We start from the raw sequence: 19,898 nt of genomic DNA, 5'->3' as shown, positions 1-19,898 counted from the left end.
TTGTATATTTCTCCTTTCTTTTCAATTTGAGAAAATTTCTTTGCAATTCACTTTGAAAAGGAAATGAATTGTAACGACCCAACTTTTCTAGGTAAGTCGAGGTCATTAATTTTTGACAAAAGACTTTGGTTGATACAAAATGAAACGTAAGCCAATTTAAAAACAACTTTAAGACAGGCCTGATTTTCTAATATAAAAAAAAAACTTAAAAATAATACTATTTACAAATAAAAGTTTGTAAACTAAATTTCAATACAACATCTTAAACCTCAAAATGACACGTTTCCTATGGCAATCACGCTTCCTTCCTGCCCCTCGCCGATTTGCCACCTTTATTTCCTTTGCCTGAAAATTAAACATAAGAAGGGTGAGTATAACAATACTCAGTAAGAGACCCTCTACTGGTCCCGTCAGGGGAAAATAAATTGTTAACATTCTATTGGGACACCCTGTACAGTCGCAGTCTTGTGATCCCGTAGGATGCACATTTCAGTCTAACGCCCGAGGGACGTACATATCAGTCTAGTGTTCTGCAGAAACACATATCAGTCTAATGCTCCCGAAGGTGCAGAATAAATTGGTGATCCCGTGGGACACCTACAAGGCACACATCCCAATAAAAGCTAACAATTTTCCCCTCATTCCATTCAATCCATCTTTCAGTTACTTCAAAATATAAAGTTCTTTCTCTCAACGTCCTAACAGTCAACTTATCTTACTTTAGTCATATGTCTGTCAATAACATACTAATACGTCAGTCAATCAAACTATACAGTCAATACACCCTTAGTTCACCAGCACACAGTCATACTTTAGCGTAACGTACACCCAGTCTAAACGACAATCACAAGTTCACATCTGCATCTCATACAAACACAATCTACAATTTTCGTCCTGTCCACATCCACACACATATATATATATATTCCAAGACAATCACAATATGCATTCAACACTAAGTCTACTTCAATCCATATGTATATATATATTTTCAGTCAATCCACAGTATACATTCAACACCGAATCTACATCCATACGTGTATATATATATATCATCTCAACATCTTTACTCAGTCAGAGACAATCATACAGACATACAATTCACAATCATAAGTGAGTCCAGTAGAAAATCCCTTACCTCAAAGTTAGGGAAGCTCCTTAATCAACTAACGTCCTCGAAACAATCCTAAGCAATACAATACAAAAATTCGATTACTTTCAAGATACATATCTCACTTACTTTCCTCAACGTAAGTTCCAACTCACCGAAGTATTGGCGAACTGAACCCTCAACAATTCATATATTGGTTGTGAATTTAAGGGAGCCCAACGTTACTCCCAACACCTCAACGCACGACTGTCGAACTCGCAGCAAAAATCCTAAGTGTGGGTCGGTCAGCGGTCGGCCAAAGGAGACGTGGCGGCTGCCTCAAAATCGATCGACGATCTGACGCGGCGACCGGGCTTCACAAGATGTATGCATCGACGGCTTCACGGAGGTGAAGACAGACGCGGTCGGAGAGTCGCGTGGCAGTGTAGAAAACAGAGGAGAACGAAATGGGCGGCGGCTGGAAACAGAGGTTGCGCGGCAGGGCTTCACGAACCGGCCGACGGTTGCAGCGACGGATCTGGGTTACTGCGAACTGCAAGGGTGAAGCACGAGCGGCAGCGACGACCTGGACGGCTCGCGATGCAGATCTGGACGACGGTTGTGAGCGGGGAGGCACGACAGTTACAGGTGGATGGGCGCGGCGGTTTCGATCCGAAGGAGAAAAGAGAGGGTGGCGGTTGGGTTCGGCTTCGGTGAATGGAGACGGAAACAGACGAACGGAGAGTCACGCGGACGACTGCTGCAAGGTTGCTTCGCGAACGGAGATGGAGAACGGAAGGGAGGGTCGCGGCGCTGGGCGGAAGAAGAAAAGGGAAAAAAGAAATTTTCATTTTCTTTTCTTTTTTATTTAAAAAAATATATAAAATAATATAATAAAAATATAAAATAAATATATATATATATATATTTAAAATTTTCATTTTCTTTCTTTTATTTAATAAAATGTAAAATAAATATAATAATAAAAATATAATTAAATACATATACATATTTAATTATATTAATACATTTTCAAATCTTCTTTCTCCCCTTCAACATATTTAAAAAAAAAATCTTGAACAAATCGAAATAATTCTCTCAAAATAATTTACCTTCAAGTTTGGGGCGTTACATGAATATTTCTCCCTCAGGCTTATCTCTCACTCTCTTCTCAATTTATTTTCAATTTTTCTGTGTGCTTCTCACAGTGTATGCATAATCTCTCTTTCATTTTGATCTTCATCTCCATTTCAAATATCTCCCACACAAAGAACAAAGAAATGAGTAAAGTAACTGAGAGAGCATTTTGTTTTTCCCTTCATATGGTTGGTTACTTTTTGTCAATTAAATGAAAAGTGAAGAATAAGATAAGATTTTCTTTACCCATTTGCCATCATCATCAAAGCTATTTACCTCATTTTTGTTCACACACACACAACTTCATTTTGTTGGATTACACTCATTTGAGAAAATAGCAAAATTTTATTAGAAGAATAGCAAACATGAGCATTTCACGTGTTTTGAATTTTCATTAACCCTAAAATCTCCTCGCCTGCTTTTTAGTTAAACTGTAACTAATTTTGAAATATGCAAAATTTTAGCATAAATATTGATTTTCTCCTACATTATCTTAACACACTTTTTTTTCCTCCAAATATTGGATTTGTATCAAATCTTTATTTTCAAATTTTTTTACTCTTTTATCATCGTTATTCTACTTTTATTTTTGTATTTCATATATATATATATATTTATAATATTTAATCTTATTTTTTCTCTTTTCCTATTCATCTTCTTCCTTTCTCTTCCTCTTCAACCTACGGCCACACCACCGTCTCTTTCTTCCTTCTCTTTTCATTCTCCAATCAACTTCATCACCGTCTTCCACCTACACCGAACGTCAAGCAAATTTTGTCCTATCGTCGCATCACCGTTAGACCGAGTCACTCCGGTTCCGTCACGCCATGTATGTTTAGATTTGAATTGTTCGGTTATTTGTTGCACCGATCCGTCTCCGTTAGAATTTGATTCTCCACAATTTGGGTAAGTTATGGAATTTACATATAGAGTGAATTGAATGGATTAAATTGTTTGTAGAAGTGATTGATTTCTCTTCAATTATGTTTAGGTCGGTTCGTTGCACTTTAGTTTGAAAAATAAGCTTAAGTAAGGTTATAAGGTAAGGGATTCTCTACTATTGGACTCACCTATAGTTCTGAATTGTGTTGTCTGTATAGTTACCTCCGATTGAGTAAAGATGTCGAAACGATTGGACGGAACCAAGAAACCGAGTCAAGGGCATCACCGTTCGGCTTTTGTGGGCAAGACTCTTCGAGATCACTCAAATCGGACCGTCCAGTGGTTAGATGTGAACTTTCGAGGCCTCCGACCCCGTTCTGAGTCCGGTCGTTCCTTTCTAGGTCATTGTGCCTTTCTTCGACGTTTTGGGACGGAACCAAGAAACCGAGTCTGGGGCATCACCGTTCGGCTTTTGTCGCAAGAAACTTTGAGATCACTCAGCATCAGACCGCCCAGTGGTTAGATGTGAAGTTTCGAGGCCTCCAACCCCGTTTTGAGTCCGGCCGTTCCTTTCTAGGCCATTGTGCCTTTCTTCGACGTTTTGGGACGGAACCAAGAAACTGAGTCTAGGGCATCATCGTTCAGCTTTTGTGGGCAAGAAACTTCGAGATCACTCAGAATCAGACCGTCCAGTGGCTAGATGTGAACTTTTGAGGACTCCGACCCCTGTCTGAGTCCGGTCGTTCCTTTCTAGGCCATTGTGCCTTTCGTCGGCGTTTTGGGACGGAACCAAGAAACCGAGTCTGGGCCATCACCTTTCCCCTTTTGTGGGCAAGAAACTTCAAGATCACTCAGAATACGACCGCCCAGTGGTTAGATGTGAACTTTCGAGGCCTCCGACCCCGTTCTGAGTCTGGTCGTTCCTTCCTAGGCCATTATGCCTTTCTCCGGCGTTTTGGGACGGAACCAAGAAACTGAGTCTAGGGCATCACCGTTCGCCTTTTGTGGGTAAGAAACTTCGAGATCACTAAGAATCGGACCCCCAGTGGCTAGATGTGAACTTTCGAGGTTTCCGACCCCTGTCTGAGTCCGGTCGTTCCTTTCTAAGCCATTGTGCCTTTCTTTGGCGTTTTGGGACGGAACCAAGAAACGGAGTCTGGGCATCACCGTTCGGTTGTTGTGGGCAAGAAACTTCGAGATCACTCAAAACGGACCGCCCACTGGTTAGATGTGAACTTTCGAGGCCTCGGACCCCGTTCTGAGTTCGGTCGTTCCTTTCTAGGCCATTGTGCCTTTCTTCGGCGTTTGTAGACGGAACCAAGAAACCGAGTATGGGCCATCACCGTTCGGCTTTTGTAGGCAAGAAACTTTGAGATCACTCAGAATCGGACCGTCCAGTGGTTAGATGTGAACTTTCGAGGCCTCCGACACCGTTCTGAGTCCGGCCGTTCCTTTCTAGGTCATTGTGCCTTTCTTCGGCATTTTGGGACGAAACCAAGAAACCGAGTCTGGGGCATCACCGTTCGGCTTTTGTGGGCAAGAATATTCAAGATCACTCAGAATCGGACCGCCAGTGGTTAGATGTGAATTTTCGAGACCTCGGACCCCGTTCTGAGTTCGGTCGTTCCTTTCTAGGCCATTGTCCCTTTCTTCGGCGTTTTGAGACGAAACCAACAAACCGAGTCTAGGGCATCATCGTTCGGCTTTTGTGGGCAAGCAACTTCGAGATCACTCAGAATCGGACCGCCAGTGGCTAGATGTGAACTTTCGAGGACTCCGACCCCTGTCTGCGTCCGGTCGTTCCTTTCTAGGCCACTGTGGCTTTCTTCGCGTTTTGGACGGAACCAAGAAACCGAGTCTGGGCATCACCGTTCGCCTTTTGTGGGCAAGAAACTTCGAGATCACTCAGAATCGGCCGCCCAGTTAGATGTGAACTTTCGAGGCCTCCGACCCCTGTCTGAGTCCCGTTCCTTTCTAAGCCATTGTGCCTTTCTTTGGCGTTTTGGGACGGAACCAAGAAACCGAGTCTGGGCATCACCGTTCTTTTTTGCTGAAAACTTCAAGATCACTCAGAATCGGACCACCAGTGGTTAGATGTGAACTTTCGAGGCCGTTCTAAGTCCGGTCGTTCCTTTCTAGGCCATTGTGCCTTTTTTCGGCGTTTTGGACGGAACCAAGAAACCGATGGGGCATCACCGTTCGGCTTTTGTGGGCAAGAAACTTCGAGATCACTAGAATCGGACCGCCAGTGGTTAGATGTGAACTTTCGAGGCCTCCGACCCCGTTCTGAGTCGGTCGTTCCTTTCTAGGCCATTGTGCCTTTCTTTGGCTTTTGGGACGGAACCAAGAAACCGAGTCTAGGGCATCACCGTTCCTTTTGTGGGCAAGAAACTTCGAGATCACTCAGAATCGGACCGCCCAGTGGTTAGATGTGAACTTTCGAGGCCTCCGACCCCGTCTGAGTCGGTCGTTCCTTTCTAGGCCATTGTGCCTTTCTTGGCGTTTTGGGACGGAACCAAGAAACCGAGTCTGGGGCATCACCGTTCGGCTTTTGTGGGCAAGAAACTTCGAGATCACTCAGAATCAGACCACCATGTGGTTAGATGTGAACTTTCGAGGCCGTTCTAAGTCTGGTCGTTCCTTTCTAGGCCATTGTGCCTTTCTTCGGCGTTTTGGGACGGAACCAGGAACCGAGTCTGGGGCATCACCGTTCGGCTTCTGTGGGCAAGAAACTTCGAGATCACTCAGAATCGGACCACCCAGTGGTTAGATGTGAACTTTCGAGGCCTCCGACCCCGTTCTAAGTCCGGTCGTTCCTTTCTAGGCCATTGTGCCTTTCTTGGCGTTTTGGGACGAACAAGAAACCGAGTCTGGGCATCACCGTTCGCTTTTGGGGCAAGAAACTTCGAGATCACTCAGAATCGGACCGCCCAGTGGTTAGATGTGAACTTTCGGGCTCCGACCCCGTTCTGAGTCGGTCGTTCCTTTCTAGGCCATTGTGCCTTTCTTCGGCGTTTTGGACGAACCAAGAAACCGAGTTGGGCATCACCGTTCGGCTTTTGTGGGCAAAAACTTCGAGATCACTCAGAATCGGACAGCCCAGTGGTTAGATGTGAACTTTCGGGCCTCCGACCCCGTTCTGAGTCGTCGTTCCTTTCTAGGCCATTGTGCCTTTCTTCGGCGTTTTGGGACGGAACCAAGAAACCGAGTAGGGCATCACCGTTCGGCTTTTGTGGGCAAGAAACTTCGAGATCACTCAGAATCGGACCGCCAGTGGTTAGATGTGAACTTTCGAGGCCTCCGACCCCGTTCTGAGTCTGGTCGTTCCTTTCTAGGCCATTGTGCCTTTCTTCGTTTTGGGACGGAACCAAGAAACCGAGTATGGGGCATCACCGTTCGGTTTTGTGGGCAAGAAACTTCGAGATCACTCAGAATCGGACCGCCCAGTGGTTAGATGTGAACTTTCGAGGCCTCCGACCCCGTTCTTAGTCTGGTCGTTCCTTTCTAGGCCATTGTGCCTTTCTTCGGCGTTTTGGACGGAACCAAGAAACCGAGTCTGGGGCATCACCGTTCGGCTTTTGTGGGCAAGAAACTTCGAGATCACTCAGAATCGGACCGCCCAGTAGATGTGAACTTTGAGGCCTCCGACCCCGTTCTGACGGTCGTTCCTTTTAGGCCATTGTGCCTTTCTTCGGCGTTTTGGGACGGAACAAGAAACCGAGTCTGGGGCATCACCGTTCTTTTGTGGGCAAGAAACTTCGAGATCACTCAGCGGACGCCCAGTGGTTAGATGTGAACTTTCGGGCCTCGACCCCGTTCTGTCGGTCGTTCCTTTCTAGGCCATTGTGCCTTTCTTCGGCGTTTTGGACGGAACCAAGAAACCGAGTATGGGGCATCACCGTTCGCCTTTTGTGGGCAAGAAACTTCGAGATCACTCAGAATCGGACCGCCCAGTGGTTAGATGTGAACTTTGAGGCCTCCTCCCCCGTTCTTAGTCTAGTCGTTCCTTTCTAGGCCATTGTGCCTTTCTTCGACGTTTTGGACGAAACCAAGAAACCGAGTATGGGCATCACCGTTCGGCTTTGTGGGCAAGAAACTTCGAGACTCAAGAATCGGACCACCCAAGCCAGATGTGAACTTTCGAGGCCTCCGACCCCGTTCTGAGTCCGGTCGTTCCTTTCTAGGCCATTGTGCCTTTCTTTCACGTTTTGGGACGGAACCAAGAAACCGAGGTGGGCGTCACCGTTCGGCTTTTGTGGGCAAGAAACTTCGAGACCACTCAGAATGGACCACCCAGTAGATACGTGAACTTTCGGAGGCCTCCGACCCCGTTCTAAGTCCGGTCGTTCCTTTCTAGGCCATTGTGCCTTTCTTTCGGCGTTTTGGGACGGAACCAAGAAACCGAGTCTGGGGCATCACCGTTCGGCTTTTGTGGCAAGAAACTTCGAGACCACTCAGAACCGGACCACCCAGTACCAGACGTGAACTTTCGAGGCCTCCGACCCCGTTCTAAGTCCGTCGTTCCTTTCTAGGCCATTGTGCCTTTCTTTCGCGTTTTGGGACGGAACCAGAAACAAGTCTGGGGGCATCACCGTTCGGCTTTTGTGGGCAAGAAACTTCGAGACCACTCAGAATCGGACCACCCAGTAGCCAGACGTGAACTTTGGAGGCCTCCGACCCGTTCTAAGTCCGGTCGTTCCTTTCTAGGCCATTGTGCCTTTCTTTCGCGTTTTGGGACGGAACCAAGAAACCGAGTCTGGGGCATCACCGTTCGGCTTTTGTGGGCAAGAAACTTCGAGACCACTCAGAATCGGACCACCCAGCAGCCAGACGTGAACTTTCGAGGCCTCCGACCCCGTTCTAAGTCCGGTCGTTCCTTTCTAGGCCATTGTGCCTTTCTTTCGGCGTTTTGGGACGGAACCAAGAAACCGAGTCTGGGGCATCACCGTTCGGCTTTTGTGGGCAAGAAACTTCGAGACCACTCAGAATCGGACCACCCAGTAGCCAGACGTGAACTTTCAAGGCCTCCGACCCCGTTCTAAGTCCGGTCGTTCCTTTCTAGGCCATTGTGCCTTTCTTTCGGACGTTTGGGACGGAACCAAGAAACCGAGTCTGGGGCGTCACCGTTCGGCTTTTGTGGGCAAGAAACTTCGAGACCACTCAGAATCGGACCACCAAGTAGTCGGACGTGAACTTTCGAGGCCTCCGACCCCGTTCTAAGTCCGGTCGTTCCTTTCTAGGCCATTGTGCCTTTCTTTCGGCGTTTTGGGACGGAACCAAGAAACCGAGTCTGGGGCGTCACCGTTCGGCTTTTGTGGGCAAGAAACTTCGAGACCACTCAGAATCGACCACCAGTACCCAGACGTGACTTTTGAGGCCTCGACCCGTTCTAAGTCCGGTCGTTCCTTTCTAGGCCATTGTGCCTTTCTTTCGGCGTTTTGGGACGGAACCAAGAAACCGAGTCTGGGCGTCACCGTTCGGCTTTTGTGGGCAAGAAACTTCGAGACCACTCAGAATCGGACCACCCAGTAGCCAGACGTGAACTTTCGAGGCCTCCGACCCCGTTCTAAGTCCGGTCGTTCCTTTCTAGGCCATTGTGATTTTCTTTCGGCGTTTTGGGACGGAACAAAGAAACCGAGTCTAGGGCGTCACCGTTCGGCTTTTGTGGGCAAGAAACTTCGAGACCACTCAGAATCGGACCACCCAGTAGCCAGACGTGAACTTTTGAGGCCTCCGACCCCATTCTAAGTCCGGTCGTTCCTTTCTAGGCCATTGTGCCTTTCTTTCGGCGTTTTGGGACGGAACCAAGAAACCGAGTCTGGGCGTCACCGTTCGGCTTTTGTGGGCAAGAAACTTCGAGACCACTCAGAATCGGACCACCCAGTAGCCAGACGTGAACTTTCGAGGCCTCCGACCCCGTTCTAAGTCCGGTCGTTCCTTTCTAGGCAATTGTGCCTTTCTTTCGGCGTTTTGGGACGGAACCAAGAAACCGTGTTTGGGGCATCACCGTTCGGCTTTTGTGGGCAAGAAACTTCGAGACCGCTGAGAATCGGACCACCCAGTTGCCAGCCGTGAACTTTCGAGGCCTCCGACCCCGTTCTAAGTCCGGTCGTTCCTTTCTAGGCCATTGTGGCTTTCTTTCGGCGTTTTGGGACGGAACCAAGAAACCGAGTCTGGGGCATCACTATTCGGCTTTTGTGGGCAAGAAACTTCAAGACTGCTAAGAATCGGACCACCCAAAAGCCAGAGGTGAACATTCGAGGCCTCCGACCCCGTTCTAAGTCCGGTCGTTCCTTTCTAGGCCATTATGCCTTTCTTTCGGCGTTTTAGGACGGAACCAAGACACCGAGTCTAGGGCGTCAGCGTTCGGCTTTTGTGCGCAAGAAACTTAGAGACCACTCAGAATCGGACCACCCAGTACCCAGACGTGACCTTTTGAGGCCTCCGACCCCGTTCTAAGTCCGGTCGTTCCTTTCTAGGCCATTGTGCTTTTCTTTCGGCGTTTTGGGACGGAACCAAGAAACCGAGTCGGGGGCGTCACCGTTCGGCATTTGTGGGCAAGAAACTTCGAGACCGCTGACAATCGGACCACCCAGTAGCCATACGTGAACTTTCGAGGCCTCCGACCCCATTCTAAGTCCGGTCGTTCCGTTCTAGGCCATTGTGCCTTTCTTTCGGCGTTTTGGGACGGAACCAAGAAACCGAGTATGGGGCGTCACCGTTCGGCTTTTGTGGGTAAGAAACTTCGAGACCACTCAGAATCGGACCACCCAGTACCCAGACGTGAACTTTTGAGGCCTCCGACCCCGTTCTAAGTCCGGTTGTTCCTTTCTAGGCCATTGTGGCTTTCTTTCGGCGTTTTGGGACGGAACCAAGAAACAGAGTCTAGGACATCACAGTTTGCCTTCTGTGGGCAAGAAACTTCGAGACCACTCAGAATCGGACCACCCTGTAGCTATACGTGAACTTTCGAGGCCTCCGACCCCGTTCTAAGTCCGGTCGTTCCTTTCTAGGCCATTGTGCCTTTCTTTCGGCGTTTTCGGACGGAACCAAGAAACTGAGTCTGAGGCATCACCGTTCGGCTTCTGTGGGCAATAAACTTCTAGACCACTCATAATCGAACCACCCAGTAGCTAGATGTAAACTTTCGAGGCCTCCGACCCCGTCCTAAGTCCGGTCGTTCCTTTCTAGGCCATTGTGCCATTCTTTCGGCGCTTTGGGACGGAACCGAGAAACCGAGTCTGGGGCATCATTGTTCGGCTTTCGTGGGCAAGAAACATCGAGATCACTCAGAATCGGACCACCCAGTAGCTAAATGTGAACTTTCGAGGCTTCCGACCCCGTTCTAAGTCCGGTCGTTCCTTTCTAGGCCATTGTGAATTTGTTCGACGTTTTGGGACGGAACCGAGGAACCGAGTCTGGGGCATCACCTTTCTGCTTTCGTGGGCAAGAAACTTTAAGATCACCCAGAATCGGACTACCCAGTAGCTGGATGTTAACTTTCGAGCCCTCCGACCTCGTTCTAAGTCCGGTCGTTCCTTTCTAGGCCATTATGCCTTTCTTTGGCGTTTTGGCACGGAACCGAGAAACCAAGTCTGGGGCATCACGGTCGGTTTTCGTGGGCAAGAAAGTTCGAGATCACTCAGAATCGGACCACCCAGTAGCTAGATGTGAACTTTCGAGGCCTCCGACCCCGTTTTAAATCTGGTCGTTCCTTTCAAAGCCAATGTGCCTTTGTTCAACGTTTTGGGACGGAACCGAGAAACCGAGTTTGGGGCATCACTGTTCGGCTTTCGTGGGCAAGAAACTTCGAGACCACTCAGAATCGGACCACCCAGTAGCTAGATGTGAACTTTCGAGGCCTCTGACCCGGTTCTAAGTCCGATCGTTCCTTTCTAGGCCATTGTGCCTTTCTTCGGCGTTTTGGGATGGAACCGAGAAACCGAGTTTGGGGCATCACCGTTCGGCTTTCATGGGCAAGAAACTTTGAGATCACTCAGAATCGGACCATCCAGTAGCTAGATGTGAACTTTCAAGCTCTCCGACCCCGTTTTAAGTCCGGTCGTTCCTTTCTAGGCCATTGTGCCTTTGTTCGGCATTTTGGGACGAAACCGAGAAACCGAGTTTGGGGCATCACTGTTCGGCTTTCGTGGACACGAAACTTCTAGATCACTTAGAATCAGACCACTCAGTAGCTAGATATGATCTTTCGAGGCCTCCGACTCCGTTCTAAGTCTGGTCGTTCCTTTCGAGGCCATTGTGCCTTTCTTCGGCGTTTTTGGACGGAACTGAGAAACCGAGTCTGGGCATCGTCGTTCGGCTTTCGTGGGCAAGAAACTTTGAGATCACTCAGAATCGGACCACCCAGTAGCTAGATGTGAACTTTCGAGGCATCCGACCCTGTTCTAAGTCTGGTCGTTCCTTTCTAGGCCATTGTGCCTTTCTTGGGTGTTTTGGGACGGAACCGAGAAACCGAGTCTGGTGCATCGTCGTTTGGCTTTCGTGGGCAAGAAACTTCGAGATCACTTAGAATCGGACCACCCAGTAGCTAGGCGTGAGCTTTCGACGTCTCCGACCCCGTTCTAAGTCCAGTCGTTCCTTTCTAGGCCATTCCGGAGACCAAAAGAGAAGAGATTGCCAGTTGTATTATAATGGCACTATGGGTCTTTGTTTGAAGCTAGTGGCAGATTAAGAGTTTCGCTGATTATGTGGATAAATACAAGTTATCGATTATTGAAGTTTGGTCAATAGAAGGAAGGTCATTACAGTGTGGCTTATAAGTTGTTTCAACATTAATTTATAAGTAATTTGCAAAGGTTCTCGCAGAAAGATTAAAGAAAGTCAGGCCAGGTATTACTTTGTAAGACCTCCTATTCTATACCTATAAATGGAAGGGTAGAAAGGGAAATTCCTTAGCAACCAATGGTGAGAGAATAATTGGAGAGGATCGTGCAAGTTGGGCCCGCCAGGAGGTATGAGAGAGAGAGGTATAAGTATGTAATGTTGGGGTAGGGGAGGCTAGGTCTTTTTTGGTTATTTCAAGGAGAGTAAAGGCTGCTGTAGCCTGAGGGTATCCAGCCTCGTATAAAGGAGCTGGGTAAGTTTTCTATGTTGTTCTTCCTTTATTTTTCATATCTACTACTGTTGAATGTGTTTTGGCTTTTACATAAATAAAGAATTATAGAGTGTTGCCTCTGTTTAGCCATTTGGTTAGGATATTTTGTGTTTTATTGTTAGAATCCTAACATACTTTCTCATTACAATGTGGCTTTCTGGAAGAGTGCCAAATCTTGGATCCTATTTTAATAGCAAAAGAAACTATGGAGGCCATAGTATCCGAAAAAAGAAAAGATGGATCATTAAATTAGACCTTGAAAAGGCCTTTAACAGAGTGGATTGGAAATTTTAGAAAATGTAATGCAAAAGAAGATCTTCGACGTAGGATATTGTGTTATATTGGCCAGTCTTTACAGCATCTCCACTTTGAAGTCTTTGATGATCAGGACTTTCGGATCAGCCCTCTGCTTCAAACAGTTTTTCCTCAACCAATCAAGGCTTATTCTTCTTTGTTCTCAGCATGCGACCTTTGATTATGATTTTGCTTTGGCAAAGATTCTTTTTATCATTTTGTTTGTCTTTGTTTTTGTGGCTTTTTGTTTTGATCTTGTGTTGTCGCTTTTTGGATGTTTTGAGGGCACTAAGGGGGTGTCAACCTAGTTTGAGATGCCCGGATGCGCCTGTTGATCTTCCCTCTCCCCTTTTGCTCTTTGTATAATCATCATGTAATTGAGCTTTGTCTCTTTCTTTATATTAATAATAGTGAGACTCGTATCTTTTTTAAAAAAAGAAAGAAAATTCAATTATATATCACCAACACTCTCCTCACTTGTGGGCTTGAAATATTTGAAAGGCCCAACAACTGGAAATGGATTTTAATTGGGGAGGAAACGACAATGCGAGGCTTGAACACAAGACCTTCTTGAACCACCTGCTCGGATACCATATTGAAAGGGAGACAAACAAACACACAACTTTACGTGGAAACCTGTGTACCAGGAGAAAAACCACTATATTTTTCTTCTTCTTATTTTCTAATTAAAAATACAATAGGTACAAGGGAGAATAAATAGAATATACAGAGGAATAAAAAAGGAAAATATTTAGGAATTAAGAAAAATATTCCCATAAACTTTTCATAAATATTCTAAGATTCTAAACATAAAAAGTTCTATTTATTCCAAATTGTGACTGCTCTAATGTGCAGTTGTTTTCTGATTCAATGATTGAGGAGCTTGGTGATTCTCTCACTACTGATGGGAGTACAAGCACTCATGTCATTACAGGAAAAGTGCGGAAAACTCTAAATTTTTGTATTGCTCTTTTTTCAGGGTTAGTCTTGCAACCTTAGACAAACACTCTTCTATGTGTCCTTTTGGCCTTTGAATACCGATAATCATCTCATTTGCACCAAAGTTAGCGATTCCATGCACACAAGGCCTTTGCCGTTATTCTTCCATTGCCTCGTAGTTGTGCTTAGGCTGGAAATTGTTGTGAACCTTCTAGATCTAAAAGGGCATAGTTTCTTATTCTACTGCCTGTTTACTTTTAGTTAAACATCAAAATCAATTCTTATGTTTGAGTTGGATTGTATCATGCTCTTCCTTTTCAGTTGTTTCTATCGTGATGGTGGGTAGTGGTTGTTAAGACAACCATTAAGCTAATTTGGGTTTCAGGCTTACTTTTCCCATTTTATGTGTAAAATGGCTCAAGCTCACTAATGAAAGATATTTGTTCGCTAGCTAGTGTTTTTATCCTCGATTTCCTTCTTCCCCTAATACATTATGTTATGGAATTTGTTAGATACCTAGATTAGTATAGGGTTGGAGTATAAGGGTAATTAGATATTTAGGAAGTTACTAGTAGTTATTGTGTAAGTGTGGTTACTAGTAGTTATTATGTAAGTGTGGTAACTAGGGTGGTTACATGTTATTATAAATGGAGGGAGGGTAAGTGGGGATAATTTTGGGGAGTGATATAAGGCTTGGGTGAGAGTACTCAAGAGGGAGGGTTCCAAGTGCTTTATACTTGGTTTTATCTTGTATTTTCTTATAGTTACATTATAATAAATTTAGATCTTGTTCTTGTTAGGAAGTATATGTCTCCAATATTATTTAAATACAGTAGAAGAATTAAAAAGGGTAATATTGACCCACACAAGAATATAGGAGAGATTGTAGGAGGAGAGAATATCGGAGGAGATCTTTCCCATTAGTTTGTTAGTAAAGCAAAATAAAAGGGAGGAAAGAGGAGGGAGAAAGGGGACAAAATATTCCAAAGAAGTAGAGGCTGCCGTCTTTCGTGCTCGGGAGAAGTAGAGGGTCCAAGTCAAGTTCTTTTTATTGTTTGTTTTGGTCATTTTCATGGTTGCGGTTTGTTCTTAGTTTTTCTTGTTCTTTGTTGTGATCCTCACTGGAGTGTGCCTTTAGGAAGTAGATGTGAGTGATTTTTTATTCTCTATACTATAATTCATTGAGGTAATTCAATAAAGTAAGATACACTTGCCGTATATTTACAGTATCTTAACAAATTGGTATCAGAGTGTTTTTACTTGGGAGAACAATAGAGCAGCACAAAAACGGATTGAAGAGAAGTTGGAGACCTCTGATAAGGAAATCTCGGGGATACAAGTGGAGTTACACAAGTTGCTGGCAATTGAAGAAAATTTGTTATGATTGCCAAAAAGCATCGAAAGACTGGTCATCTGGTTGGAAAAACAAGAACGGTTGCTAAATGCATCGAAGGAATAACAGAAGGATAATTCGACAATCTCCGGAAGAATGGAAGGATCGTCGAGCAAAGGACCAACGATTGAGAGTATCATCGAAGGTGGAGGTAAGACATTGAAGGAAATCAAGGTAGAAGGTAAAACAAACAAGTTTGAAAAGGTTGGAGCCCATGATCTATAGATATCAAACCTAATGGACCTATAGATCATGGGCTCCAACGATTCAAGATTAACTAGCTAAACTCTTTTAAACCGAGTTAATCAACATTCGTTAACTAACGGGTCATTCCACTAAAGTCCCGTAGTTGCACTCCCCTCACTATAGATATATTTGTGTCCATTTGATAAAACCATAATCGGTAAGTTAATCCTTCACAGGTTGCTCGTAACCTTGGCTGGGTTAAAATACCGTTTTACCCCAAGATTACATCTTGCTCCATAAGTCCCACTAATCCACTATTGAACAATTGGTTTAAGGTTCAACCTATAAACTTAATTCCTCTTGGGCCAATGAGAGGGTGGGGCCCCTTGTTCAAGACTTGGATTCAGTGCTTAAGAGAACAACCTATCTACTAACCCTAAAGCGGGTAGGAGTGAATTTCATCTTGTACCCTATGTTCCCAGCTATCCACTCAATCTTACCCTTGAAATGGGAGGCTTATTGGGCCAACGCTGATGAGCTGCCCTCACCTATGCAGATCTAAGGATAATCTCGTGTGAACAGGAGTTCATAGTTAACTCAGGATTAAGGCTAAGTTACCTAGGTCATCAATAATTGAGATAGTCAATTTTAAACAGTAAACGGTGTTATAACGTAAAAAAGACTAATTCATGGTTCAATCTTATGTAAACACTTTACATAGGATGCCCCCACTTTCATGTCTCTACATGAACGATTAGGATCACCTCGTTTGTACTACAAAGTGGGCCGCATCCATAGTTTCTCTAAATAAGGCGCCCAACCTTTATTTCATATACTATAGACTATTTAGGCTATATACTCGAACTTGATCCACGTTTATGTTTACACATAAAGTTCAAGTTTATTCAAAAATAGCCTTGGAACTTGATTTATTGGATTTAAGATTATAATATTTAATTTCTCAATAACAACTTTATTGAAGAGAATATGATTACAAACTACGAGTTTTAGGATAAAAAATTCCAACAAACTCCCACTTGGACTAAAATTCCTAGTGGTATGAGAGATGTGGTGTGAGAGAATATATATGAAACTAGGGCACATGGCCAATAAATCTCCCACTTGTCCTAGTTTACAAAAATCGTAGACCTAAATTGTGTAGGTGACCCTCAAACACTTTAGCCGTGAGGGCTTTTGTAAAAGGATCAGCAATGTTTTGCTGAGAAGAAATTTGGGTTACTACAACGTCACCACGATGTACAATTTCCCTGATAAGATGCTACTTGCTTTCAATATGCTTTCCTCTTTTATGGCTTCTAGGTTCTCTTGAATTTGCAACTGCACCACTGTTGTCACAGTATAAAGTGATTGGTAGATGCATATTTGGAACGACTTCCAAATGTGTCAAGAATTTTCTTAGCCATACTGCTTCTTTTGCTGCTTCACAAGCCGCTACGTATTCAGCTTCCATTGTGGAATCAGCTATACAAGTTTGCTTTATGCTTCTCCAAACTACTGCTCATCCATTTAGAGTAAATACTGATCCTGATGTAGACTTTCTAGCATCTTTATCAGTTTGGAAATCTGAATCAGTGTATCCAGTAAGGATCAGATCCTTTGTACCATACACGAGCATGTAGTCTTTTGTTCTTCGAAGATATTTTAGAATGTTTTTAACGGCTGTCCAGTGATCACGTCCAGGATTGGATTGATACCTACTGATCATCCCTACTGAGTAGCAAATGTCAGGTCTAGTACATAACATTGCATACATTAAACTTCCAACAGCGGAAGCATAGGGAATATTTCTCATATCCTCAACTTCTTGAGGTGTCTTAGGACATTGTTCCTTTGTCAAATGAATTTCATATCTGTACGGCAGCAGACCCTTTTGGAATTCTGCATTTTATATCTAGACAACATTTTGTCTATGTAAGATGCTTGAGATATGGCTAGTGTTTTGTTCTTACGGTTTCGAACAATTTGGATTCCGAGAACGTATTGTGCATCTCCCAGATCTTTCATTTGAAATTGCATAGCTAGCCAGTTCTTGATATCAGTAAGATATCCTACGTCATTTCCAATAAGTAGAATATCATCTACATATAAGACTAAAAATGCTATAATGGAATTGACGACCTTTTTGTAAACACAAGGCTCGTCAACATTTTGTTCAAAGCCATAAGATTTGATCGCAGTATCAAATCTTATATTCCAGGATCTAGATGCTTGTTTTAATCCATAAATGGATTTGTTAAGCTTACAAACCTTTTGTTATTGATCTTGTTCTATAAACCCCTCTGGTTTAGACATCTAGATACTCTCTTCAAGATTACCGTTCAAAAAAGTTGTCTTGACATCCATCTGCCAAATTTCATAATCATAAAAAGTGGCGATGGATAAGAGTATTCTAATTGACTTTAACATGGCAACGGGAGAGAAAGTTTCCTCATAGTCTACTCCCTCTCTCTGGGTATAACCCTTTGCCACAAGTCGAGCCTTAAAAGTCTGTACTTTACCGGCTTGGTCTCGTTTTTTCTTGTAGATCGATTTACAACCAATAGGTTTTACGTTATTTGGTTGATCTACTAGAGTCCAGACAAAACTAAAGTACATGGACTCCATTTCGAGGTTCATGGCTTTGATCCATTGGTCACGATCTACATCTTTCATTGCCTGTTTATAGGTTAATGGATCCTCTATGCCATCATCGGTATGACGACTTGAGTTTTAATTAAACCCAAATAGCGATCAGGTTGATGAACAACCCTCCCACTACATCGAGGCTCTCTCTGTTGAGAAGGACGTGATTGACCAGATTTCCTAGTCTTATCAACTACTTTAGTGGATGAACTAGGTTTATCTATAGCACTTTTGGAAATTTCATTTAATACTAGTTTACTACGAGGTTGATGATCCCTGATGTGGTCTTCCTCTAAGAATGTGGCATTTGTTGACACAAATATTTTATTTTCTTGAGGATCATAAAACAAACTACCTCTTGATTCTTTTGGATAACCTATGAAAAGCATAATTTTGAACGATGTTCCAATTTCTTAGGATTTTGTACCAACACGTGTGCTGGACAACCCTAAATTCTAAAATGACGTAAACTTCCTTTACGCCCTTTCCATAGCTCATAAGGTGTTTCTGAAACACTTTTAGAGGGAACATTATTCAAAATATAAACAGCTGTTTCTAAAGCATAACCCCAAAAAGAATCTGGCATCTGAGCAAAACTCATCATAGAGCGAACCATGTCTAACAAGGTTCAGTTTCTTCTTTCTGATACATCGTTCTGTTGCGGTGCACTAGGTGTAGAGAGTTGTGACTGGATTCCATTTTCTATCAAATAGTCTTGGAATCGTAAGTCCATATACTCTCCACCTTGATTTGATCGAAGTATTTTTATTGTTTTACCTAATTCATTTTCTACTACGGCCTTATATTCTTCGAACTTTTCAAGACTATTAGACTTGTGATGTATTAGGTAAATATGACCATACCTTGAATAATCATCAATGAAGCTGATGAAATATTCATATCCACCTCGAGCTTTGATATTCACTGGTCCACAAAGGTCCGAATGTACGAGCTCTAAGGGTCCTTTGGCTCTTAGACCTTTTCCAGTAAAAGACTCTTGGTCATTTTTCCTCCAAGACAAGATTCACAAGGAGGTAAAGAGTTATCTTCTAACCGACTTAGAAGCCCACTTTTAACCAATCTTCCAATCCTATTGAGATTTATGTGACCAAGTCTTAAGTACCATAAATAGGCATTAGAAGAAACTTTTTGTCTTTTATTATGAGTTTCAGCTGTTTTGAATATTTCAGTATTTAAGACAAAATTTGCTCTGGTTGGTCTTAACTTATATAAGTTGTCTTCAAGTATGGCAGTACAAACTAGAATACCTTTATAGAAAACGAATGCTTCATTAATTTCAAAAGATATTCTATACATTTGCTCCAAATACAAGAGATAGATATTAAATTTCTTCTCATTTGAGGTACATATAAGACATTCTTAAGTATGACATATCTATCTTTAAAAAACAACTTTAAATCTCCCACTGCTCTAGCTGAGACCATCTCTCCTGTTCCAACCTTGAGAGTGATCTCGCCTTCTGAAAGCTTTTTCCAAGAACTATTTTCCTGAAATGAGAAGCAAATATGATTAGTGGCTCATGAATCTAGTATCCAGGTACAATTTTCATATTCCACTAAACATGTTTCTACAACTAGTAAATCATATTTCCTTGTGTTTCCTTCTCTGCCTTTTTTTCTGCAAGGTATTTTGGGCAGTTTCTTAACCAGTGCCCGTTTTGGCCACAATGGTAACACTTATCTTTTTCTGCACCTTTCTTACCCTTGTTCTGTTTGGGAGTCTTTCCCTTGTAAATTTTCTTTTTGTGGTAGCAACATTTGCTTCCACTTGTTTTCCTTTACCCACAGTAAGGTTTTGGAATCGCTGGAGTTCATTCAGAAGGTTGTCAGGTTAAATTCTATCTTGTTTAAAGACGAATTCGTTTGGAATGGAATGAAGCTCTTCGGAAGAGACTCTAAGATAAAGCTAACTTGATTAACCTCTTCGATGGGACCACCATTTACTTCAGCGATGTTGAAGTGCATCATCATGTCCAGAACATGTTCTCTAACAGAGGTCCCTTCCTTCATACGCTTAGTGTAAATGTATTTGACTGTCTCGCGTCTTAAGTGTTGGAATTTTTTGTCCTAAAACTCGTAGTTTGTAAATCATATTCTACTCAATAAAGTTGTTATTGAGAAATTAAATATTATAATCTTAAATCCAATAAATCAAAGTTCCAAGGCTATTTTTTGAATAAACTTGAACTTTATGTGTAA

The 19,898-nt window shown here is 43.5% G+C and overlaps 1 long non-coding RNA gene across 2 annotated transcripts; it reads right to left on the bottom strand.

Moving 5' to 3' along the window:
* Window positions 1–332: 332 nt before the first annotated feature.
* Window positions 333–1,688, bottom strand: LOC116406050. 2 transcript variants are annotated; one of them, XR_004219116.1, is made up of 3 exons: window positions 1,267–1,688; window positions 1,139–1,186; window positions 333–345 (listed from the first exon to the last, which is right to left on the bottom strand). It is a non-coding gene; the product is annotated as an uncharacterized LOC116406050 (long non-coding RNA). The 2 variants fall into 2 exon arrangements; XR_004219115.1 differs by lacking the exon at window positions 333–345 and having other exon boundaries at window positions 989–1,186.
* Window positions 1,689–19,898: the final 18,210 nt, after the last annotated feature.

This window comes from Cucumis sativus, unplaced genomic scaffold (genome assembly GCF_000004075.3).
Source record: "Cucumis sativus cultivar 9930 unplaced genomic scaffold, Cucumber_9930_V3 scaffold61, whole genome shotgun sequence".
Lineage (NCBI taxonomy): Eukaryota > Viridiplantae > Streptophyta > Magnoliopsida > Cucurbitales > Cucurbitaceae > Cucumis > Cucumis sativus.
Note: the sequence above shows the minus strand (reverse complement) of the source record. Positions and strands in the feature narration are given on the sequence as shown.